This window comes from Cervus canadensis, chromosome 5 (assembly GCF_019320065.1).
Source record: "Cervus canadensis isolate Bull #8, Minnesota chromosome 5, ASM1932006v1, whole genome shotgun sequence".
NCBI classification, from domain to species: domain Eukaryota; kingdom Metazoa; phylum Chordata; class Mammalia; order Artiodactyla; family Cervidae; genus Cervus; species Cervus canadensis.
The window spans coordinates 57469041-57495818 of NC_057390.1; the positions used below are offsets into that span (position 1 = coordinate 57469041).

The window sequence follows — 26778 nt, forward strand, 5'->3', positions numbered from 1 at the left end:
GTCGCTGGGGGGATCATTTCCAGTTACTACCTCGGAGAGGCTGCTGCGGCTGTCCTGACCTCTGTGCTGGGCAAATACATAAGCTGTCTCTTAATGCAATGACCAAGTGAGGGCTTCAGGCACCCTTGGGGCCCTGGGTCTGGAATCAAGAGCCTCACAGAATGAGGAATGACTTTAGGATCCTCTGTGGAGATGGATTGAAAACTTTCTTCATAGCCAGAAAAACTGCTCTTCCAGAGGGAGACTGGAAACCATCTTTGCACTTGAACCCCTCGTTGTTCCTGCCTTTCTTGAGTGGTTGGAATGTTCTGCAGCACAGACCTCAGGTAGGTGAGAAAAGGGGCAGTCCCATCAGACTTAGGGCTCCCCAAATTCTAGCAGGAGGACTGAGCTGGAGCTTCAAGTCTTATTCTCTAACAAGGGGTGGGGGCCTGGGGGAGTCGTGCCTGTCTGTGGCGAAGCCTCCAGGAGTCAGCCTTATCTCAGGCACAGCCTCTGAAACACTTTCCTGTGAGCCGGGCACCCATGTGCTCACATTTTAACAAACATCATGACCTTTACTTAACACAGGGCTGGGGAAAAGCCAGGGCAAGTGTTCCCACTTTGAAGAGCCTCATAAATGTCATGGCATCTTCCTACATGGGGATGAGGAGCCCACTGTTGCCTGAGTCAATTTTCCAGATGTGATGGTGGGAAAGGACTGGTGGGGGGCATGGGTGGGATGAAGAGGAGGCAGCCAGCTGGTATCATGGAAAAAACCCTGGATCTGAGTCTCGGTCAGAGGCTGGTTGGGCTTCCAAGGTGCTGTACTGGTAAAGAATCTGCCTGCAATGTTGGAGGCTTGGGAGATGAGGGTTTGATCCCTGGGTCGGGAAGATGCTCTGAGGAGGAGCCTGGCGGGTTACAGTCCTTGGGGTTGCAAAGAGTCGGACATGACTGAGTACACACGGTCACACAGAGGCTGGCTAACCTAACCACACAGACTGCAGCTGCTGGCAGTCCCACCTCCCTGCAGGGTCTTTTCTCAGCTGTGATGTGGGAGATGGAGGAGGCGTGATCCATGCCTGGTATTTCTCACCCAGAATGTATAAGCTCGTGGATGTGAGAACCCTTGAAAAAGCCGCTGGCTACTGATTCAACAGTAGCAGTGCAAGAGAACACATCCTGGACTTGGTGTTTAAAGTCTCAGGTTGGATCTGAGCTGCTTCTTGGTCATGTAAATTTAGGCCAGGTACTTCATGTCTCCAACCCTCAGTTTCCTAACCTGTCAGATAAAAACACCCTGGATCTAACTCCCTTGAGAGGTGGATTAAATGAGCTGGGAATGCTCAGGAAGTGCTGTTATTTGATGCTGTCAAAGGTCAAGGCCTCTTATTTGGGATTAGGGAGCAGGACACATGTGGCCTCTACAAGCCCGTTCTCTCTCAAGGGAGGAGAGCACTAGCCAGCCGGTGGCCATTGGTTATCTGGACCAATGGCTGGTTTCCTGTGGGAGCTTTTCTGTCTGTGCACAGTTTCGGTTTCCCCTCTTACTCTTGGTCCAAGGCCGGAAGTGTGGGGGTGTGCGGGTTTCTCAAGCTGGGACCTTGCAGAGCACGCTTTGCTCACTGGTATTCTTGCCATCACTTCTCCCTGGTTCATGGAACAGAAAGGAGAGCCTGGTTACACATCTCACTGGTTTCTCTGTTTTCTTTCTGTGACTTATTTTGGTGAATATTTCAAGTAAGTACTTTCAGGGAAGATACCGGTAGCTCAGCTGGTAAAGAATCCGCTTACAATGAGGGAGACCCGGGTTTGATTCCTGGGTTGGGAAGAGCCCCTGGAGAAGGGATAGGCTACCCACTCCAGTATTCTTGGGCTTCCCTGGTGGCACAGATGGTAAAGACTCCTCCTGAGGTGTGGGAGACCTGGCTTCGATCCCTGGGTTGGGAAGATGCCCTGGAGGAGGGTGTGGCAACCCACTCCAGTATTCTTGCCTGGAGAATCTCCACTGACAGAGGAGCCTGGCAGGCTGTCCAGGGGTTGCAAAGAGTCAGACACGACTGAGCGACTAAGCACAGCACTCCTTGGCTTAAGTTTTCTGCTCCCCCATCTTTGCACTAGGCAATAAGTCTTCCTTTGGTGTCTAGCCTGCTGTTCTTGAGGAAGAGGCCAGGGTACCTGAGATCACCATTTGCCTGGGCTACCTTCAGCCAGGAACTGAGAGGGTTTGGGCATTTCTATGATATGGAATTCGTTCCGTGTCCTTCATGAAGAGTGGAAGCCATTTGCCTCCCTTCTGTCTTTCCTTGCAGGCATCTGGCACTGGCTGGAATTTCTGCCAGTGGCCCACTCCTCTTTGTCTGGGTCTCGTGTTCAATGCAGACACCCTGGGAGTTGCCACAGTCTTCAGGAGTGATACTTCCTATTTACAGAGTCAAGATCCAGCCTGGGAGGACTTTGTAACTTCCCCAGGCTTGCTACTTTTTACCATCTCATGTTTCCTATAATCATTAGCTGTGAAACTCATACAACAAAAATGAACTGAGCACTTCTGGTGAACATGTGGAGATTTGAAGAGAGTGGGCACTCAGAGAGGGCCCCTTCCCTGAACCTTGCCCTGTGCATCTCTTCCATCTGGCTGTTCCTGAATTATAGCCTCTTAAAATAGACCTGTAATCTAAGTGAGTAAATGGATTTCCTGAGTTCTGTGAATCACTCTAGCAAATTAATCAAACCCAAAGAGGGGTTTCATTGAACCTCTAATCTAGAGCCAGTTGGTCAGAAGCACAGGTGACAGTCTGGGCTGCTTGCATTTGGCACCTGAAGTTGAGGGGGGATGAGGGCAGTCTTGTGGGGCCGAGTCCTTAACCTCTAGGATCTGACATTGTCTTCAGGTAGATAGTGTCAGAAGTGAGTTGAATTGTAGGACACCCAGCTGGTGTCAGAAATTGCTTGTTGGTGTGGGGAAAAGCCCCACCACCCACTGCAGCAAAGCTGGGTTGATCCAGCTCTTTGGTTAGCAGGCTGGTTAGGGATCAGCCACAATGTCCCCATAGCCATCCCAGACTGCCATGCAGCTGGTGGGCAGTAACCCTCTCCTGACTGGCCTTGGACTCAGGCCACCTGTTCCTACCACATGTACTAGTTGTCTCCTCACTCTTGCACCTATTTTGAGGGTATATGAGCTTGGCCATTTTAAACAAAGGAAGTAAACGTATTCATCAACTGCTGTGAGTTCTGGGTTGTATTCTCACGCTCACAAAATCTCTGTAGATGTAGGTGGAATGCAGTCCCCCTCCAACGGAAGCAATTGGAGGGGTCGTGACTGTGCTGGTTGTCCATCAGCTGGTGCTGGCCACACTCCAGAGCTCATGTGATTTGCCTTGAGAGATGCCTTCAGAGAAAGGGACCAAAGCCTTGTGGTTCATATGAGCTGGAAGGACTTTATGAACCATTTCCTCCTCTGAAAAATGGGGATCCTGCTAATACCTTTCTCATAGGGCCATTGTAAGGATTCAGTGAGTTAATTCAGGGGAAGCATTTAGAACAGGACTTGGCACTAGAAAGCACTGAGTAAATGTTATTAATTATTGTTCATATCATCACTGTTGTCTGGTATACCTCCTTCACTTCACAGATGGAAGGGGAAGTTCAGGATTAGGAACGTGCCCAAGGTCACACAGCTATAGACTATGGCACAGTCAGCTCCAAACAGCCAACTCTGTGCCAGGTTTCCCATGTTAAATGGCCACATGACAAAACCATAGGAGAGACCATGCAGCAGTGTGGGTTACAAATGAGTGGTGTAGACTTTCAAACATCCTATCAATCATCAAAGGCATGTGTTCCCAATATTTTCATTTAGCAGACTTTGGTTTTCAGAGCAGTTTTAGATTTATAGAATTTTTGTCAATACCACATATGAGTTCCCCTATGAAACTCCCATATGAAAAAGGGAAAAAAGTTTCCCTGTTTACTAACATCTTACCTTCAGTTCAGTTCAGTCCAGTTGCTCAGTCGTGTCCAATTCTTTGTGACCCCATGAATCGCAGCACACCAGGCCTCCCTGTCCATCACCAACTCCTGGAGTTTACTCAAACTCATGTCCATTGAGTCGGTGATGCCATCCAGCCATCTCATCCTCTGTCATCCCCTTCTCCTCCTGCCCCCAATCCCTCCCAGCATCAACTCTTCCCATGAGTTGAGTCAACTCTTCCCATGAGGTGGCCAAAGTAACATCTTACCTTAGTATGACACATTTGTCCCATTTAACAAATCAATGTTGACCCACTACTATTAGCTACAGTTCATACTTTATTCATAGTTCCTTGATTTTTTACCAAATTTCCTTTTTCTATCTGGGGTCCCATCTGGACACCACATTACATTTAGTTGTGTCTCCTCGGGCTTCTCCTGACTGTGCCAGCTTCTTGGACTTTGTTTTCATTCACCTTGGCAGTTACAAGGAGTACTGGGCAGGTATTTTGTAGACTGCTTCTGTTCCTCAACTGGGATTTGTCTGAGCTTTTTCTCATTGAAAACTGGTATTTAGGGTTCTGGGGAGAAGAACACAGAGATAAAGCATTACCTCATCACATCAGGTCGAGGGTACATCCATCAGTGTGACTTATGACTGTTGGTGCTGACCTTGGATTGACCTCTGCTTGAGGTAATGCTGGGCAGGTTTTTCCACTGTGAAATTACCTCCACTCTCTTCCATACTGTGTTCTTTGGAAGGAAATCACTATGTGCAGCCCTTTAGAGACTCTTTAAGGAGTTATGTTCCCCTCCAGGGTGAGGTATCTGCGTAAATTATTTGGAATTCTCCTGCATGGAGAGATTTGTCAGTATTTATATTTTTAAATATACATGTAATGTTATAGTTAGCTAATATTTTAAGGTACAATTTAAGATATATATATGTACAATTTATGGTATAACATGTATAATTAGGGAGAAATTTATTCTTATACTGAATGTAATCAACCTATCAGAGTCTTCTTCTTGATAATATATATTATTTGTAGCTAAGGTCTGGTCAGATCTGACAAGAGCATCATGCTTTTAACACTTATGAGAGCTGGATTTTATCGAGTGTCTATTCTGTGCCAGTGCTGTTCCCAGCGCATCATTTGCTGTATTAACTCAGTCTCCCTGAAGTGAGAACTATTATCATGTCCATTTTACAGATAAGGAAACAGAGGCCCAGGCAGTTGGATACCATGCTCATATGGCTAGGAAGAGGCAGAGCTGGGGGGAACCCTGGCAGTTTGGCTCCAGAGCCCCTTTTGTGGCCTCCCCTTCTGCGTGCCTTGCCTGGTCAAGCCTCAGTGCCAGAAACACACTGTCATTCAGTCTCCTCAAGGGAAACCGAGTTGCCATCACCAGAGGAGGCAAGGCTGTGCCAAGGGTGCAGACCAGTGAGGGCTGGCCTCGAGCTTCCTTGAAGCTCCCGGCCACTTCCAGGTCTGAGCCAGGCACAGGGCAATCTGAGCTGTTTGAACTTGGCCATTGAGCAGAGGCTCCACAGCCTCAGTTTTATCACAGAGGTCAGTGCCCTCATCAGAGTGCTGCTTGAGCAAGAGAGGAGTGTCCACCAAGCTTTCAGCCCCAAAGCTCCCAGAGCTTCTGCTGCGGGGCTCAGCTCCATGCTAGGGGCCCCAGCGCAACCAAGAGGTCATGAAACGAAAAGTCATTTAAAAATAACTCTGCTTTCACTTGCGTTTCTCCTAAACGGCTAAATGAACTGAGAGACATTTCTCCCACTTCCCCCAGCCCTGCCCCCATTGCTCTCCCTGCAGGTGTCCCTATCCTTTTCCTGGTTCTCAGATCCTCCCCTGGCTGTTTCCTTCCTTCTCTGGATTTTTATGTTAAGAATGGCTGGCAGAGCTGGGCTCCTTCCCTTGGAGGATGGGGTCTAGAGGAGACGGAGGGGTATGGAGCCACCTTTCCTGGGAGTGGGAAAGGCTGGGAACCCGTCAGCCTTGTGTCTCCTCACACCACCTGGCCCTTGCTTGGTAAGGGACAGGGTGCCTGTCTTCATTTCCTAGCACTGCTCTAACAAAGTACCACAAGCTTTGGGCACCTCAAAACAGCAGAAATGGATTCCCTCACAGTTCTGGAGGCTGAATGTCAGAAATCAAGGTGTTGACAGGACCACGTTCTGTCTGAAGGCGCTAGGGGAGGATCCTCCCTTGCCTCCTCCCACCTTCTCATGATTGCTGTCAGTCTCTGGCATTTCTTGGCTTGTAAATTCATCACTGATATCTCAGACTCCGTCTTCACATGTGGCTTCTCCCATGGGTGTTTGTGCTCAGACTTCCCTCTTCCTGTAAGGACACCAGTCACTGAATTAAGGTCCACCCTGATCCAGGATGATCTCATCTGAACTTGATTACATCACCAAAGACGCTGTTTCTAAATAGGTTCTTGTCCACAGGTTCAGAGGCTAGGGCATATCTTTGGAGGGAAGACAGTTCAACCCAGCTCATAACAGTGCCTTATTGTTCAGAATTATTTTGACCTAGCCCATTCCTGTCCCCAGACCTGGTTCCCTCAGGCCTGTAAATTGTTTCCGTCTCTGTCAGGCAAACCAGAGCCCCCTGCCACCCTACAGCAGAACCTTCTTGTGGCTTCATGCCCTCAGAACCTCACTGAAGAGCAGTGGACCAAGCAGGTACTTGCCTGATGCTGTGAGGGAAGGACCGGAAGCATAGCTAGTGGGGAGTACATTTTCTGGAACTGATAATTTTTCAACCACTTTTTAAAATGGTAATATGTTGACATAATGTTTTCCTGAGACTATGAGTAAAAATTATTTCTCCTGTGAAGAATCAGTATGAAATAGAATATTAATAGTTATGTCATATCAGTGGGGAAAAGAGTAATTATTCAATAACTGAAGCTAGAAAAACATTCACACGGATAAAACTGCAACAGGATACCCACCTAACACCACATATGTGAAATCAACACTAAATGGATCAAGGATAGCATCAAAGCATGTCTTCATAAGTTCATCTTAGCAGAAAAGATAAATGGCTATTTTTTTTGCACTAGAGAAAGGAGTAATTTCTTTAATAAAGTGCAAAAAAGCACCAGCCAAAAAGAGGAAAGATTGATAAATCTGATCTGGTTAAATATATTATAAAATTGAATATCCATTCTCCATGAGTCAGCGTGTACATCAGGATACATGTATAAGAATACTCTTAATAGCTCCTTACATAATAATAAAAAACAAACCCAGAAATATCTTAGAATGCCCACTGACAGGTAAATAGATAAATAAACTGATACTTTCACAGTGGGATATTATACAAGATCGAATTTTGTTTTGGGGGTCTAAAGACTTTCGTGTTGTTGGTCTTCCTTGTAGGTTTTGTAATTCTTATCTATGAACTCATCTTCCATGGGAAACATGTTTCTAAGGACATCTTCCCTCCGTTCTCTAGGTTGTGGAGGGGGAGTTCCTGCAAGGGAGGATTCAGTGTTGGTCTTCAGAACCGTGCACTACTAGACCAAACCTTAGGCTAGTGTGGCAGGACTGTTGACTCCATTTCTACCCATAACTGGGCAGATGAGTCAGTAAAACTTCTGCCTTGCCCTCTTCATTGACGCACAGCATGGTCCTGCCTCCTGACCTCATGATTCCATCTTGGCCTCATGATTCATGGAAACCACAACCCAGAAGAGAAACATATAGGTAAAGTAACTTACTGTTAATATTTTATATCTTGGGTTGAGACATGTTTACAGATGTTCAAATATGTATAGCTTTGAAATGAATTAATAAGATTAAAAACAGCCTTTTCTCATGCTAAAAAGAAAAAGGGTAGTATCTGCCAGTGATCGAGTGGTCAGACTCTATGACACCAAGAAAAATTAATGAAAGGGAAGCTTCTTTTCAAATGTGCTCTATCAGGACCTCCCTGGTGGTCCACTGGTAAGACACGAAGCTCCCAATGCAGGGGACCTGGGTTTGATCCCTGATCAGGGAACTAGATTCTACTTGCTGCAAAGAAGACCTGGCAGAACCAAATAAGTAAAAAGAAATAAATACTTAAAAAAAAAGTGCTCTATCACCCACCAGCCAGTGGTGTCAGCTCCATCCCTGACTCAGTCCTCCCTCAGACAGCGCCCATCACAGCATAACCCAGCTGTGCTTCCTCCCGGTCTTGGGCAGTACCATCTGGGAGTCCATATTTGGTTGAGCTGCAGAGGGAGGGTGTTTCTGTGGCCTGGGGCCTGGAGCACACCTCCCATGAGAGGAATGAGCTCCCCCTCCTTCCAGGGAAATCAGCTAGGCAGCATCTTCACTGCACACAATGGCAGAGACAGAGAACATGTCACACCAAATGGGACCCTCCTTTTCAATTAAAGGATTAGTGTTGGGCTGGCAGAGAAACACTTGCGGGGTACTTCATCATTTCCTCTCGCTCTTATATAAGTAAGACTTTCCTGCAGCACACATACCCCTGAACCAGGGTAGAGGTGACAGGAAGGAAGGAGGCCCCCTGAGTATTGTAATTACAGGGGTACCTGCAGCTGCAACCACACCCACACACTGAGAGTCCACAGAAGGAGGGTGGGGAGCAGGCGGTTAAGAGACAAGAGAACAGAGAGAGGTTATTTGTATCTCCAAATTTGGCCCCAAACTGTGAGATTTGCAAGTGACTCTGGGGGCCTATTTTCTCCCATCCTATTCTACTCCCAGGCCTAATTTACTTAACAAAATGAATGATGATGGTTCTTTAGAGTTTACAAAATGCTCTGGGTAACATCATCACATTTGATCCTCCTAAAATGAAGTCCTGTGAGGTGGTTGTGATTGTGACCTTTATTTTACAAGTGAGGAAACTGAGGTTCAGAGTGACTCAGTGATTGGTCAAGGTCACAGACTCAGTGGCAGAGCTGAGAGTAAGACTTTGACTCCCTGAGTAGCATTCTCACACCATGCTGTGGTTTTATCACTAAGATCTTGGCAGTTGCCAGAGAGGGTGCTAGAAAAGCATGGAACAACCACCTACCCCCTGGGCTGGCATCTGACCCTTTCCCACTGGGCAGAGTAGGAGCGAAGGAACAGGGGTGGCATCCTGGCCCCCTCCCCAGCTGCGGGGAAGTGGTGGCTCTGAAAGGAAATACCCAGAGTTGCCTTCTGAGCCTAGGTGGGGCTGAGGGAGCTGTGTCCTTGAGCAGCAAAACTCTCTTCCCTTGCTGTCTGTACCTTCTGCACAGTAACCCATCGTGCCTCTGAGTATACTGTTTTCTCTGGTGAGTCCAGGAAAGGAGCGCTCAGGAATTGTTTCCCTTTCATTTAAAACAACTGTTTAAAAGAACTGCTTCAAAGTTTGCTGTTCTGGTTTTTGTCAAGTAGGCTCATTGTAAAAATAATTTGGGAAATTACAATCAAATTAAAAGAAGAACAAAAGAGTCACACCACCCAGAGATAATCACTTGTCCACCACGAACTTAGCCCCTGGCTGGGAATCTAGCCAAACACAGCTTTTTCTTACCTCCCTTCGAGGCCCCACATAAATTCTAACAGAAAACATTCTGCTTCTACTTAGGATGTAGAAAGCTGTAAGAGAATAAAGAACATAGCCGCTACCCAAACAATGAGAAAAAAGTCTACACATCATAAGTCTTCCTGAATCCACCAGAGAGAACCAAGGTCACAAGGCAACCAAAGTGAGCTGAATGCCAAAGAATGCCTCTGATAAGTACACCACATAGCTGAGGACAGAAACAGTGAACTTGAATATACACCAGTAGAAATTGTCCAAAATGAAACACAGAATAGAGTGAAAAATAGAGTACTGAAGAGTAGTAAGGGGACAGTTCTGGTGGTCCAGTGGTTAAGACTTCGCGCTTCCAGTGCAAGGGGTGTGGGTTTGATCCCTGGTCGGGGAACTAAGGTCCCGCATGCTGCAGCCAAGAAAATTAAAAAATAAAATGCTAAAAAGAGCTGTTTGTTTAAAAAAAAAAAAAGAGAGAGAGAGAGTTGTAGGACACTATCAAAGGGTCTAAAATGCAACTGACTGGAATCCAGAGGAAGAGATGGTGGTATCTGGCTCTGTGTTGGGTGAAGCTAAATAGGAACCAGACTCCTCCTTACCTGTGAGGCTGGGTGAGCACTGGCCTTTGCAGAAGAAAAGAACATCTACCTTTAGTGTAAGATGTAAAAGAAGGTGTAAAAGAAGAAAATCTACCTTTAGTGTCAGAGCCTGTTGCCTAGACAGGGGACTACCACTCGATAGCGGTAGTGGAGACTGCAAGTGTGCTACACCTAAGGAATCCTAGTCAGGTGGACCTGAGCCCTAAAGGTGACTAGAGCCATGTAAGCAAATAAGAATAACACACTCAGAGAGACCCAGCAACCAGGAAAATGAAATCTAGGAGAGGACTCAGAATAAATGGCTCTGAGCCAAGTATAACTGCTGGAGGATACATGCAATGTTTGAACAAAAAGTAACCTTCTCCAGTATTAGTAGGCTTTTGCTGGGTGATGCTGTGATAGCAACCAACCCCAGAAATGCCATGGCTTATGAAAAGAAAGGTTTTCTTCTCAGTTATAATACCTCTCCTTTATGAGCTGGCTCTGACTCTGTCTATACCTTTTTCATTTTGGACTCAAGATAAAGGAACAGCCCCTACCTGGAATGTTCAGCTTATGGAGGAGGGAAATGAGATGACAGAACCATGTGAAATCTCTTGACATTTCTTTTTGGAAGTGGCCTGTGGGTCTTCTTCTCACATTTCATTGGCTAGCGCAAGTTGTCTTCCAAACACACTGTCAGTGGAGTAGAAAATAACAAACATCTCACAGAGGGGGAAAATGGTTGGGAACTGTGAAAAGATCTAGCTCAGAGCATTTAAGACTTAAGAGGCATCAGTGCTTTTTTCCCCTGGAACTAAGATGGTGATTTTATAATTAAAAACTCAGTAGATTAATTTGAAACTTGCATGGGCAAAATGGAAAAAGTGTGTGTTGGCTACTGTTGTTTTTCAACCCATAGTACAGCTGAGGAAATCGAGGCCCAGAAGGGTTAAGGAATTATCCCAAGGTCACTCAGCTGTGGCAGAGCTGGTATTCAGTCCCAGGTAGTCTGGCTTCAGTGACTGTGCTGTTAGGGACGGTTCTTAATCATATTTTCTGCTTCTTAATAGCCATGCTATTCTGCCAGGATAAACAAGTAGGGGGACAGATCCAAGATACCTAATAGGAGAAAAAGAAATTTAAGAGGGAGAAAAGGAATTGGAAGAGCTGTAGGAATTAAATAAGTGATACAGGAAAATGCCTCTTAGTTTAAGAAAGATTTGCAATTTAAAAGGGCTTAGTGACCACTATGGAGAACAGTGTGGAGATTCCTTAAAAAACTGGAAATAGAACTGCCATACGACCCAGCAATCCCACTGCTGGGCATACACACCGAGGAAACTAGAACTGAAAGAGACACGTGTACCCCAATGTTTGTCACAGCACTGTTTACAATAGCCAGGACATGGAAGCAACCTAGATGTCCACTGGCAGACGAATGGATAAGAAAGCTGTGGTACATATATACAATGGAATATTACTCAGCCATTAAAAAGAATGCATTTGAATCAGTTCTAATGAGGTGGATGAAACTGGAGCCTATTATACAGAGTGAAGTAAATCAGAAAGAAAAACACCAATACAGTATATTAATGCATATATATGGAATTTAGAAAGATGGTAACAAAAAAAAAAAAAAGAAAGATGGTAACAATGACCTTATATGTGAGACAGCAAAAGAGACACAGATGTAAAGAACAGACTTTTGAACTCTGTGGGAAAAGGCGAGGGTGGGATGATTTGAGAGAATAGCATCGAAACTTGTATATTATCATATGTGAAATAGCTCACCAGTCCAGGTTTGATGCATGAGACAGGGTGCTCAGGGCTGGTGCACTGGGATGACCCAGAGGGGTGGGATGGGGAGGGAGGTGGGAGGGGGGTTTAGGATGGGGTACACATGTACACCTGTGGCTGATTCATGTGGATGTATGGCAAAAACCATTACAATATTGTAAAGTAATTAGGCTCCAATTAAAATAAAATAAATGAATTAGGAAAAAAAACCCAAAAATAAATTTAAAAAAATAGAAAAGGGCTCAGTGAACTCCAGGTTGGGATTGAGGGAAAAAGCATATATGTAGTAATAGCTTGTAAAATTCCTCAACTCCCAGGATAAAAAGAAATCTCTATAAGCTTCCAGAAAGAAAGAATAAATCACTTATAATAAAGAACCAGACTGTCATCAAGTTTTTCATCTGCAACACTGGACATCAGAAGACTATCAGTAACATCTAATGAAAGAAGAGGACCTTGACCTAAGAATTCTGTAACCTCACCTGGCAGTCTTTCCTGTTAGGGTGGATATGATGGACTGCAGAGAGTATATCACCCACATGCGTCATTTAAGCAATTTATTGAAATGAAGAACCCTTTTTGAAGCAACAAATGTATCAAAGCAAACATCTCAGGATAGGGGAAGATGAAGAAGAGAGGAAACAGTAACAGAAATAAGCCTACTGTGTTTTGTGTATACTCGGTCGCTGGAAAGAAAGAAAGTGGTCACTCAGTCATGTCTGACTCTTTGCCACCCCATGGACTGTAGCCTACCAAGTTCCTCCATCCATGGAACTTTTCAGGCAAGAGTACTGGAATGGGTTGCCATTTCCTTCTCCACAGGATCTTCCCAACCCAGGGATCGAACCCAGGTCTCCCACATTGCAGGCAGACGCTTTACCACCTAAGCCACCAGGGAAGCACTACTTGGTTGCTAAGTCATGTCCAACTCTTTGCAACCCCATCCACTGTAATCCACCAGGCTCTTCTGTCCATGGGGTTTCCCAGGCAAGAATAATGGAGTAGGTTGCCATTTCCTCCTTCAGGTTGGGAAGCCAACCCAGGGATCAAATCCACATCTCCTGTGTCTCCTGCATTGGCAGGCAGGTTCTTTACTACTGTGCCACCTGGCAAGTCTATGCCTTTGTATACCTAAATCTAAGTGAATAATGATAGAATGGCTAGTAATTTATCCTCTAAGTTTGGATTTATAATTATGGTGAGAGATTTAAGAACATTTCTTTATACTAAGAATCAAGCAGGCCAAAAATAAATAAAATCCTAGAGGAGTAGAAGATTTTATTAACAAACTCAGTTACAGTAATGTAACTAGGCAACCTATGAATAGAGTGAGAGAGTGAGAATGAGACCAGCTCTTGGTGGGTGGGATGGGAAGGGCCATTTCAGGCATACCAAATGTCCCTCTGAGAACATTTCTCCTGTCTGCTCACTGATCTTTAAATCAAGATGAGAAATGAAGTGCTTTGCTTTGAGGCTTTGTTCTGTGCTCAAAGATCTCCTAGGTCTTGAACAAGTCTTTATTTTAAACTATGGTGATCCAATCCACTCAGCACAAGGGTGCTTGTTAAATTCCATCCTGAGAAGAGCTTTAATAAGGAATATACAGGGCAGAGCATGAGTTCAAAGAGAGGGAGAGGGGTGGAGGAAGGACCCAGGAGATATTCAGGGCGGCAGTGCTGCTGTTCCTCAAGCCGACTGATCAGCCTCATCCCCAGCCCTTCCTACCCCCTTTCCCACCCATCCTTTCCCATGGTGTCTCCACACCTACATTTACATTGTAGTATGAGTGATGGGACAAAACATTCCTTTTTCTTTCAGCATAATTCCTGAGACAAGCAGCTGCTACTCATGACATTTCTCAAGCTGAGAGCATAGTGAAATGTGACTTTTAGCCCAGAATAAAAAAAAAATCTGAATTTTAATTGTGGAGCTCCTGGGCCAGCAGTGTCCTTGACATTTGAAAGCGTGAACATTATCTGGAGCAGCTCTCTGGAGGCTGACAGACCTTGCTGAACTTGAGCTGTTTAGAATCCATTGTAGGGTTATTTCTCATTTCTGTTCTCCAGTTAAACAGCAGCAGAAGGTTCACTTAGAATATAAATGCTCTTTTCAGTCATCCGGAGAACTAACTTAAAGTTTAAATGGCCATATTCTACAGAGAATGTAGTAAAATAAATATTGTAATTTTTCCCCTCATATTATTGATATGCAGGGAATATATGCCCGGGCTTCAGAGTTCCCTCAGGTGTCTCACTCTCCATCTTCACGTATATCTTGACCCATAGCTCCTTGGCTCTGCTATGACCTTCAAAAGCCTCAGTCTTTCCCCAACTGTACCTGTTTCTAGCTTCCCCCCCTTCCATGTGTGTATTTATTACAAGAATGACCTCACAATGGATGTCAGTGTTTTTCAATTATAAAAATTGCTTTATTTGGTTGTGTTTATGCAGAAATGCTATTTTTAATACAAATAGCTACTATTAAGTGCAAAAGCATTGTGTTAGGCATTTTAGACACATTTTTAGTTTGAGATTATTATTCTCATTTCTCAAATGGCATTCTGATTATCTGTAACAATCGTCCCCACATCTGATGGATTAAAATAAGTCAATATAATCATATGCTTAAACTTTTATTAGCTGTCTGGGTTCAGCTGGGTGGTTCACTCTTGAACCGTCACACGTGGTTGCCATTGTAGCCAAAATTTAGCCTCTGTGTACCAATACTGAATTGAATCTCAGAGTTTTGGGTGAAGTAGAAAAATATAGCTTTATTGCTTTGCCAGACAAAGGCAGGCCACAGCAGACAAATGCCCTCAAACCGTGTGTCATGACCTGGAGTCAATGAGGCTGGATGTCTAAGCTGCCTTCTTCACTCACATGTCTGATGCCCTAGCTGTGATGATGGAAGCGGTTGGAGGCTTGCCGAGCATCCCTGTCTTTACATAGTCTCTCCCTGTTGGGCTTCCTCCCAACATTATAGTATCAGGTAGTTCGACCCACATGACCACTGCCTTCCCCAGAGCTAGTGTTCCAAGGGACCAAGGCTTCTTATGACCCAGCATCACTTTTGCTGCACCCTGTTGGTCATTATATGAAGCCCCGTTTAATGCGGGAAGGAACCACAGAAGACTGTGGATACTGTGAAGAGGCAAGGTTTACTGTGGGGTGGAGGGTGTCTTTATAGACTCAGAAATCAAGGCTTTGATGCAATGTGTCCAAGATGACACTACTGCCAGCATGTGACAAAATTGAGATCTGAACCAAAGGGGTCCATCTGACCCCAAAACTTGTTTTTCTGTGTCATTCTCTACCTTATTGGTTATTTTGGCTCTTTAGTAGAGAATGTCTCTAGAATGACCTGTTTTAACTTTTGCCAGGCTGCTGACAGCATCAAGAGTATTTTGGTTGAGTTTAGATAGAAGAGATCAGGTAAAATGAGAAGCACAGATACCCCAAACTCCTTCTGGGGCTATGAAATCACCCATTTTCTTCAAATCAACGGATGTTTCTTTAGTGACTGGTCAGTACTGCTACCGTCCCCTAAGGAGTCTAAAATGTCCCCCTTTTAGCTCTACTCTAGGGACCATGGCAAACAGCCCTTTGATCCTCAGGGCACTGATGAGCAGTCATCCATTTAGACAGAATTTACATTGTCCTAATGTGACGACTTTGGCGATTCAGGAAGAGCTGCAGTGAGGGTACATTTAGGGGTAATAAATATCCCTTATATGTGGTATCCTATAGCTTTTAAAGCACAGTTATACATTTTATCAGTCAGGATAGACTGGGTTATGCTTTAAAAAAAGAAAAAAATTTCCTGTACATTGAAACAGCAGAGGTTCGTTTCTCACAGCCTGTTTCCTACCTATGTGTTAGGTCCTCTGTCCCCTTGCCTTTTGCCTCCTCTAAGACCTGGGACAAAGGAGCAGCCACTATTCAGAACATTGCTGGTATCGTGGTAATGTCACAGTAGGTCTCACTCAGAAATTAAATATTTGGTCTGCACATGACATGTATTCCTTCTGCTCAAAATTCATTAGCCAAAGGAAATCATCTGTTGGAGCTGGCCGTAAGGACACGAAGAAGTATAGTTCTAAAATGTGCCCAATGACTGTTTGGAAAAAGCGCTAATGATTACCACATACAAATGACCTTATATGTTTTCTTAGCAATTCGATGATGCAAGGAGTTGTAGAGTTATCCTCATTGTCCAGATGTACAGAGGCAACAGCAACAGCAGAACTTGTTATATTGTTAGTGCAAATCTGTGTCCCTGATGGACAGTGAGGCCAAACAAACCAAAACATCAGAGTTTGGAGCAGAGGAAGGTTTCTTGCAGGGCCATGCAAGGAGCTGGTGGTTCAGGCCCTCCAAAACCCCCTGAGTTTCTGGTTTCTACAAAGCATTTTCAAAGGTCAGGTGAAGGAAAGGGGTCACGGGATCTGTGATCAGCTCTTACACAATTCTCTGATTGGTTGATGGTGAGGTAATAGGGCTGTGTTATAGGAATTAACATTATCAGTCCTTAGATACCAGGAGGCCTAGGTCTGTGTGCCAATGGTCATCAAGTAGTTAACATTTTCTGCCATTCTGCATAAGGGATCTTAGTTCCCAGAGCAGGGATCTAACCTGTGTTCCCTGCAATGGAAGCGCAGAGTCTTAACCACTGGACTGGTAGGGAAATCTGTGGTGGTGGTGGTGGGTGTTCACATCTGTGAAACAACTCAGGAAATGTGGGAGAAGGCCTGCCCTGGGAAGACTCCACAGAGTACTGTTCAATTACAATATATATGAAGCTGTTATAAAAAAGTAAAGGTTGGTGAAGAAGGGTGGGGTTGGTATATGACATACAAGGAGAATAAATCTTCTCTTTTGCAAGGTTGGTTAATGACAGGCACCCTGTATTTCCCACCCTATCCATTGCCCTGTACTCAAGAGAGGCAGAGGAAACAATGCAGGAGCACTTAAGTCCATAGATAGGCTCAGACAATAAAGAATATGCCTGCAGTGCAGAAGACCCAGGTTTGATCCCTGGGACGAGAAGATCCTGTGGAGAAGGAAACGGTAACCCACTCCAGTATTCTTGCCCAGAGGAGCCTGGTGGGCTACAGTCCATAGGGTTGCAAAGAGTTGGACCTGACTGAGCAACTAACACTTTCATTTTTCCTAGATAGAGGGAGATGATTCACAAAGTCACCCCCAAATTGTAGGCAAAATGTGTGTAGATGTTCATTTTGGGAGAGGAAGGGTGCAAATTGTACTAGCTTGTCAGAGAAGTCTATGACCCCCAAAGGTTACTGAAAAGAGTAATGAACCAGTAGTCAAGAACTGAGTCCTAACTTTGGCTGCCTCTAACTAGGCTGGCAAACTTGGACAAGTCATTTCTCTTCTTCATTTGTAAAATGAGGGCCAGGACTTATTGATATCATGCTCTCTCCCAGCTCAGTACACACAATGCTGGATATCTGTGGCCAAGCAGATCTGAATTCACGTCTGGTTCTGACTCTCAATGGTTGCGGGCCCTTGTGTCAATTCTAGAACCTGTTCACACCTCTGTCAAAGGTGAATACCTACACAGTCTTCTTGGGAGGATTAGGGACTGTGAGGGGAGAACACCTGGCCATTGTTATTAAATGATGCTTCTATGAGTCTATGTTGGCTCAAGTCCTGCTGAGCACTACATATTTTCAGTGAGTAGGCATGGTCTATCAGGAATTCAAGTTGTACCAAATCCAGATGTCGGCAAGGCCTTGCCCTTGAGCGGTTCCTACTCTAGAAAGGAAGTCTGGGTGGAAGCCCTGCCCAACTTCATCCATGTATACACCATGCCTGACTCATGTCTTGCCTGGGCTTTCCAGTAGGCCCAGCTCCTGTCCCTACTTGCTTGTCTACACAGGTACTGAGTCATCATGGGCTAAGACGTGACATGGGCTCATAGCCTCCCCAAGAGGCTGAACCCACCAAAAACACCAAATACTGATGGAGGCACAGAACCAACCCCTTGACCTTTCCAGCTTTCTTCACTGACAGCTTCCCATGTTACTGCTACTATAGCCATCATACCCCAGATTGACTCACTGCTTCCTGCTATAGCTAGGGCAGGAATTACTGCTCCTGGTTTAGTCATGAGCCCTGATGAGTAAGGTAAAGGTAACCTCCACAAGGAAGCACAGTGAGCTGGTGGCAGCACTGAGTCAGGCCTCCTATCTCCTGGTCTTTGTCACCTCCTTGCAAGATGTCATTATATTAGTTTTCTGTTGCTGTTATAACAAATTACCGTAAATTTAGTGGCTTAAAACCAACACAAATTAATGAAAATAACAAGTTAAATACTGAGATACCACTACAAAAATCTGAAAAACCGACCACACCAAATGCAGGTGAGGATATAGAGCAACAGGAAATCATTCATTGTGGGTAGGAATGCAAAATGGTACAGCCACTTTGAAAGACAGTTTGGCAGTTTCTTATAAAACTAAATGTGCCCTTACCACATAATCCAGCAGTCATACTCCTTGGTATTCACCCAAAGGTTTTGAAAACTTATGTCTACAGAAAAACCTGTGCGCAAATGTTTATAGCAGCTTTATTCATACTTGCCTAACTTGGAAGCAACTAAGATACTCGATAGGTGAATGGGTAAATTAAATGTGATACCTCCAGACATGGAATATTGTTAAGCACTAAGAAGAAATGAGCTATCAAAGCCATAAAAAGCAGGGAAGGGACCTTAAATGCACATTACTGAGTGAAAGAAGTCAATCAGATAAGGCTACATCCTGTGTAATTCCAACTATTTGATGTCCTGGAAAAGGAAAACGCCAAATTATGGAGACAGTAAAAACATAAAGCTGTTTCCAGGAGGTTGGGCAGGGAGGTTAATAGGCAGGCACAGAGGATTTTCAGGACAGTGAAGGCACTTCGTATGAGATGGTAATGACGAATCAGGTCGTGATACATCTGTCAGAACCCAGCAAGTGTACACCACCAGGAGTGAAGCCTCACATGAACTGTGGACTTGGGGTGATGGTGCTGTATTGGTATAGGATCATTGTAACAAATGTGCTACTTTGCTGGGGGATGTTGGTAATGGGGGAGGGTATTCCTGTGTGAGGGCATGGGGTATATGGGAACTCCTTGTACTTTCCTGACAGTTTTGCTGTGAACCTAAAGCCATTCTTTTTTTTTTTTTTTTTAATGTTTATTTTATTGGCTGCTCAGTGTCTTAGTTTATTGACTATGCCAAAGCCTTTGACTGTGTGGATCACAATACACTGTGGAAAATTCTGAAAGAGATGGGAATACCAGACCACCTGACCTGCCTCTTGAGAAACCTGTATGCAGGTCAGGAAACAACAGTTAGAACTGGACATGGAACAACAGACTGGTTCCAAATAGGAACAGGAGTAATTCAAGGCTGTATATTGTCACCCTGCTTATTTAACTTATATGCAGAGTACATCATGAGAAACACTGGGCTGGAAGAAGCACAAGCTGGAATCAAGATTGCCAGGAGAAATATCAATAACCTCAGATATGCAGATGACACTACCCTTATAGCAGAAAGTGAAGAAGAACTAGAAAGCCTCTTGATGAAAGTGAAAGAAGAGAGTGAAAAAGTTGGCTTAAAGCTCAACATTCAGAAAACTAAGATCATGGCGTCTGGCCCCATCACTTCATGGGAAATAGATGGGGAAACTGGAAAGTGTGTCAGACTTTATTTTTTTAGGCTCCAAAATCACTGCAGATGGTGATTGCAGCCATGAAATTAAAAGACGCTTACTCCTTGGAAGGAAAGTTATGACCAACCTAGACAGCGTGTTAAAAAGCAGAGACATTACTTTGCCAACAAAGGTCCGTCTGGTCAAGGCTATGGTTTTTCCAGTAGTCACATATGGATGTGAGAGTTGGACTGTGAAGAAAGCTGAGCGCTGAAGAATTGATGCTTTTGAACTGTGGTGTTGGAGAAGACTCTTTAAAGTCCCTTGGACTGCAAAAGATCCAACCAGTCCATCTTAAAGGAGATCGGTCCTGGCTGTTCATTGGAAGGACTGATGTTGAAGCTGAAACTCCAATACTTTGGCCACCTCATGGGAAGAGTTGACTCATTGGAAAAGACCCTGATGCTAGGAGGGATTGGGGGCAGGAGGAGAAGGGGATGACAGAGGATGAGATGGCTGGATGGCATCACCGACTTGATGGACATGAGTTTGAGTAAACTCCGGGAGTTGGTGTTGGACAGGGAGGCCTGGCATGCTGCAGTTCACGGGGTTGCAAAGAGTCGGACACAACTGAGTGACTGAACTGAACTGAACTGAGTGTCTTAGTTGTGGCACTCAGGATTTAGTTTTCCCAACCAGGGACCAAACCTCCTAAAACCATTCTTTAAAAAAAAAAAAAAAAAAGAAGTCAAAAAGCAAAACCAAAAAAATTATTATTTAACAATTCTGGAGATCAGAACCTCTTTGGACTAAAACCAAGATGTCAGCAGGGGTGTGTTCTTTTCTGGGAGCTCCAGAAAAGGTTTTCTTGCCTTTTGTAGCTTCTAGAAGCTGCCCGAATTCCTTGACTCATGGTCATCTTCAAAGCTGGCAGTGGCTGGTTAAGTTTTTTTCAAGTCATATCCCTTTCAGACTCACTGTTCTGCCTCTCTCATCCACCTGTAGGGGCTCTTGTGATTACACTGGGCCCACGTGGATATCCAGTATTCTCTCCCCCACTTTGAGGTCAGCTGATTACCAACCTTAATTTCTCCCACAACCTTAATTTCCCCTTGTTGCATATGCTAACATATTCACAGGTTCTGGTGATAGGATGCTGTCGACTGAAAAAGATGCACAATGTAAGAGCTGTGAGTAAAGTTTTATCTCAGGCATAAATGAGGACTACAACCTGGATCTCCCAGGTGCTATCTCAGCCCCTCAGATAGCCCTGAGAGGCTGCTCCAAAGAGGTAGTGGGGAAAGGTAAATAAATAAGATTTTGGTGAAGGGGGAGTTCAATGCGCTAGTCATGAGGAGCTGATGTCACCATGAAGGGGATTAGTGCTTTTCTAGGGATGAAGAGATGCAAGGATTGGGATCATGAAATCAGTGAAGGAGTCTTTTGGGCCTAGAAAAGAGAACAACAGTCTCAAAGGCCCCTTGCTGAATCATCTAACTTCGGAGAAAACAAAGCATAACTTTAGTTCCATCCTGATGCTCCAGGCCAGCTGCATCTATCTGGGACTTATCACCCCCTGTCCGGAAACCTACCACCCCCTACACCCGCCCAGAAGACTTATCACCCCCTGCCCAACTACAAGTGTCATCTCAACAAAAGAATACTCAAAATATCCCGCCTGATTGACGTTTCCCTCATCGCTTCCACAAACCTCCCTATAAGTATGAAGCCTCCCTGATCCCTTTTGGCGCTCAGCCTGGTCGTTAGGCCGACTGTCTCCCCTCCTTGCCTGAATAAAGGTAACCTACTTCTGTTGAGGTCGTCTTTCCTTTTCTGCCTCGCCGGAACTATGCCTTACAATCAGTTCCTGAAAATATCTATCTAAAGACCTGTTCCACCAGTTTCCCTGTAGCACAGAATGCCTCAGTCTCCACCCTGAATTTCTCTCAGGGGTTGTTAAAGGTTGGCAGCTGCAGCAACACAAAGTTCAATCTCCACAGAGCTCTGCTGTGCTGTGCTTAGTCGCTTAGTTGTGTCCAACTCTGTGACCCCATGGACTGAAGCCCACCAGGCTCTTCTGTCCATGGAAGTTCTCCAGGCAAGAATACTGGACTGGGTTGCCATGCCCTCCTCCAGGGGATCTTCCCAACTTGGGGATCGAACCCATGTCTCCTGCATTGCAGGCAGATTTTTTTACTGTCTGAGCCACCAGAGGCAGATGGCAAATGCCCTTGCTATTGTTCGGTTACGGGCAACTCTTGGCAAGTGCCAATTTGTAGTTGACAAGCCTCATCAACCCAGTGGCTGGTGTCCCACATTTTCTAGTCTTCCAGAATTACCTTTTACTTAAATATTCAAAGAAAATAGCTCATGCTCTGAGATCAGAGGAAGTCAGTCCCCTCTCAAGTATTGCTAAGGATTCTCGGATGTGCATCCACACTCACGGTCTGTCTTCTTTCACTCTATTCTGCTCCCCCATCCCATCACAGGTTCTATACACAACTCATTCCCTCTGAGCTGCTTTGCTTTCAAACAGGGACATGCCCATTATTTCTCAGGCAGGGCTATCTGGAGAGAACCAGGTTTTAGGATACTTAATCTCCCTTGTAAGGGTTTTAACAACACAAGCCAGGAGAATTCCAGCCAGTACTCAGCACAGAGAGCCCCCAAATCCTCTGGTCATACAGTGTTGAGGACTTTATTCATGGTTTCTCTCTGGCTCTGCTCAAACCCTGTCTTCTCTGAGACTCCAGGCCCAAACTGCTGCTTCCAGGACCATCAAAGGAAAAAGAAGCCCTTGAATGTTGACTTTATTATGGGGAGCCTTTTTAGCCACAGTTCACTTCAACCTGGCCCCAGGGGCTTACCTTTGCATAACCAAAGGGCCCATTAAAGTGTTTCCCAAACAAAAGATAAGATTCTTTGCCAAGAAGAATTCTTCTCCTACTCTTGGAATGTGGAAATGCTGCAGTTAAAAAAATATAACAAAGCACAAACAGCTCCTTTTATTTCCAGTTCCATTGTTTACAACAGAAATAAAGTGCTAGCATGTATGTTGTTTTGTAAAAGACACAGATTTTACATCACAACATGTACTAATTAATACACACCCGCATGCAACATAAATCAAAAAAGAAACAATACCTATACTTAATACTTGGGATACCTGTTGATGTTTTCCATTCTCCTAAAATTTTCAAATGGTGATCAGGACCCACTAAATTTTTTTCATAACCTGCGGATGACTCACAACCTGCTCTTCGAAAAGCACTGCACTAAACAGAATAGCCCCTTCTCTTCCCTCCCAAGCATCAGATAAGTATTTGTGTAATCCTTTAATGTTTGCAAAGCAGGTTTTAAAGCATAGCTTATCCCACTTAATCCTCACACAACCCTAAAATGGGAATAATAACTTCCTTTTTACAAATGGGGGAACCAAGGTCTAAACTGTTAAAGAAGCTTTGCTCTGTCTTGTGACCAGAAAGGGAAGATTGTGGATGCAAATCTCTGAATCTAAATCTAGTGTTCTTTATATTCAAACCAGACTCCTAGTGTTCCCAGAAGGGGGACCCCTTCCAGGGCTTGAGAGTGGGCTATTGTCTAACACTCGGAAATGAATTGTCTGAGGAGACACTCTTGCTGACAAAAAAAAGACTATTGGCAAGGGGCACCTGGTGGAAAGCAGCAGGATAAGGGAACCCAGGAGAAGTGCTTTGCCACATGACTTTCAGCCTCAGGTTTTATGCTAATGAAGTTAGTTTCCAGGTTGTCTCTGGCCTATCATCTTGCTTGTGCCCATATTTGGTCTGACTCAGGGTCCTTCCTGGTGTCTTGTGCATCTCTCAGCCAAAATGGATTTTTAGCATGAGGGTTTCTGGGAGATTGGCAGGACATATCATGGGCTGGTGTCTCCTCCCTCCTTTTGGCTCCTCCTGAATTCTCCTGGTTATTTTTGGTGGCAGCACTGTGTTCCTTCTTGGGACCTCTTGTTATAAGACAACTCATGCAAGCTATTTTTCCCGTGCCTAGCCAGGGTGGGCAGTTTCGGTCAATGTGTGACTTCCTGAGACAGGAAGTGAGCAGGTACAACCTTTAAAAGAATGACATAGCCTGAGGATGGGATATAAACTCGTTAGAACCAGCTAGGTTCAAGATGGCAGACTAGTTGACTTCTACTGGACCTCGAGCCTCAGTATATGCTTACTGTAATACATCAAAGGGCTTCCCAGATGACTGAATGATAAAGAATCTGCCTGCCAATGCAGGAGATGTAGTTTCAGTCCCTGAGTTGGGAAGATCCCCTGAAGAAGGAAATAGCAACCTACTCCAGTTTCTTGCTTGGGAAATCCCATGGACAGAGGAGCCTGGCGGGCTATGGTCCACAGGGGGTCTCAAAGAGTCGGACACAGCTTAGTGACTAAACAACAACAATAACACATCAAAACACTAAATGACCCATCCCAGGTGCCATGATGGTCCCAAGGATGACCACAAAAGGTCAAAAAGTGGGTGGTGGCTCAATTCTTAAAAACCCCCACCCCTTTCCCCAAATAGCTGGAATACTCCTCCTACTAATTGACCTATGAAGTTACTCACCCCTATAAAAATTGACAACCCTGGACCCTAATGCCTCTCTTGCCTCCTGAGATGGCCCACACTATGTTTATGGGTGTGCTTCCTTCCTGAGTAAACCTTCTTTCACCGGACTATGGCTTGCTCTTGAATTCTTTCCTGTGAAAAGCCAAGAACCCACACTTGGCTGCCATCCCAGGGACTCAGATGTGACCTAAGATGTGACCATCCTCCCACGCCCCATTCTTTTTCCTGCAACAGTTCCTTATAACATTAGTCTCACTGTATACAACACCCTCAACTCTTACGGTATGGGTTTAGGTTAAACTAGACAATATAAGCTCTTTTTTGCGTATGTTGGATTCCCAGTGCTCACAGAAATCTCATACTTTATATTCCTCTTTGTCAGCCTGTAATTGGCATACCTGTCCTCCTCCCCTTCTCCTAGACCAGGTTGCTAAGCAGGGCTAGCAAGTCCTTTGGAAGTTGCAGGTGCATCTGTCTCCAGGGCATGGGGCCCTAGCACATGCCTCAGGCCTTCACTGTGGCCTCTGAGCAACGCAGGAGGTCATAGTCCCTGCCTTGGGCTGGAGTGGAAGTTACTTAGTGCGGGAAGCTGAGAAATGATACTGTGAAAGACAATCCCAGAGGAGGTGAGCTGACCCTGAGGACAAGGTGCTTTGGGCGGAGCAGGCCCTCAGGAAATGTCAACTCACTGAACTAATAAAAGAAACCAGACATCACAGAACCAGGAAATGCTGAGCAGGCCTGGGTAAATGAAAGAAAATCTGGGTACAGAAGATGAGGATACTGGTTTCCAAGTTTAAACACTGCCTCTTCCTCTTTCTCTCTTTGATGATTCTTCTTCCTTGGGTTTTCTACATAGGGCAGCAGTTGGGAGGGGTTTACCAACATTTCAAACACTTGGACTCTGTGTAGGTGATGGGGCTCAGGATATGCTACCACTTTGGCATATTGATTAAATAGAATTAAAGTTATTTGAGAAACAGCCTGTGCAAGGAGGACACTATGACCTTCCTCCGTCATCTGGAAAGCAGGAAATACATCCTCCACGTGAAAGGTATCCTCCCTGCACCAGGAGATAGAGAGACATCCTTATCATCAGAGACAGGGAGTTCAGGGCCAGAAGGCTTGTAAACACACTCTGCTTCATTTCTTCACCACTTAGTACATAAACCTAAGCTTGTTTGTCTTGTCAGTTCCTTACAGATTTATTGTTTTTTTGTATAAAAGGTATATAAACAGTCTGCTTTGACTACTTATTGGGTCCTATAACTAGGAGACATCTGCATATACAAAGTTAATTTCTTTTCCCTTCTGTTAAGTTGCCTTGTGTCAATGTAATTATTAGACCAGCCAAGTATTCATCAGTTCAGTTCAGTTCAGTCACTCAGTCGTGTCTGACTCTGGGACGCCATGAACCACAGCACGCCAGGCCTCCCTGTCCATCACTAACTTCCGGAGTTTACCCCAACTCATGTCCATTGAGTTGGTGATGCCATCCAACCATCTCATCCTCTGTCGTCCCCTTCTCCTTCTGCCCTCAATCTTTCCCAGCATCAGGGTCTTTTCAAATAAGTCAGCTCTTCACATCAGATGGCCAGAGTGTTGCAGGAAGGGGGACCCCTTTCAGGGCCCAAAACTGGGCTCTTGTCTAACACTTGGAAATGAATTGTCTGAGGAGACACATGTGCTGACAAAGCAAGAGATTTTATTGGGAAAGGGCACCTGGGTGGAGAGCAGAAGGGTAAGGGAACCCAGGAGAACGGCTCTGCTGCCTGGCTCAAAGTCTCAGGTTTTATGGTGATGGGATTGGTTTCTGGGTTGCCCTTAGCCAATCATTCTGACTCAGAGTCCTTCGTGGTGGTGCACGCCTTGTTCAGCCAAGATGGATGCCAGAGAGAAGAATTCTGGGAGGTGGTCGGACCTGTGTTGTCTCCTTTTGACCTTTCCCGAACTCTTCTGGTTGGTGGAGGCTTATTAGTTCCGTGTTCCTTACCAGGACCTCCTGTTGTAAAACAACTTATGCAAATGGTAACTATGGTGCCTGGCCATGGTGGAAGGTTTCAATCAGTGTGCTTCCCCTAACAAAGTATTGGAGTTTCAGCTTCAACATCAGTCGTTCCAATGAACACCCAGAACTGATCTTCTTGGAAGGACTAATGCTGAAGCCATACTCCAATACTTTGGCCACCTGATGCAAAGAGCCAGCTCCTTGGAAAAGATGATGCTGGGAAAGATTGAGGGCAAGAGAAGAGGAGTAACAGAGGATGAGATGGTTGGATGAGTTTGAGCAAACTCTGGGAGATAGTGAAGGACAGGGAAGCCTGGCATCCTGCAGTCCATGGGGTTGCAAAGAGTCGGACCTAACTTACCGACTGAAAAACAAAAAGCCAAAAGAACCAAGAGGAGTAGGGGGAAGTTTTCCCCTCCCTGATCATTTTGGTCCAATTGGTTGGATACTGCTTGGGTACTGCCTGCTCCTGGGACTGTTGCAAATAAAGAAATCCTAGAACCTCTGACACAAACCTGGCAGAAATCGAGAATTCTTACCACTTCAGCCTTCTGGATCTGTGGAATCTAATGGAAGCGAAAGGGGTAAGAGTCCTTTTCCTCCATTTCTCCTTTTTTCTTTTCCTCTTTT

General features: G+C 45.0%; 1 long non-coding RNA gene across 1 annotated transcript in view; it reads left to right on the plus strand.

The window, feature by feature from the left end:
- The first annotated feature begins 1550 nt into the window (after positions 1 to 1550).
- Positions 1551 to 26778, plus strand: part of LOC122441818 — a 114691-nt gene continuing 89463 nt past the window's right edge. Inside the window, exons 1-2 of the long non-coding RNA XR_006269447.1 lie at positions 1551 to 1722; positions 7437 to 7687. This is a non-coding gene — a long non-coding RNA (uncharacterized LOC122441818). The remainder of the gene's footprint in view (positions 1723 to 7436; positions 7688 to 26778) is intronic.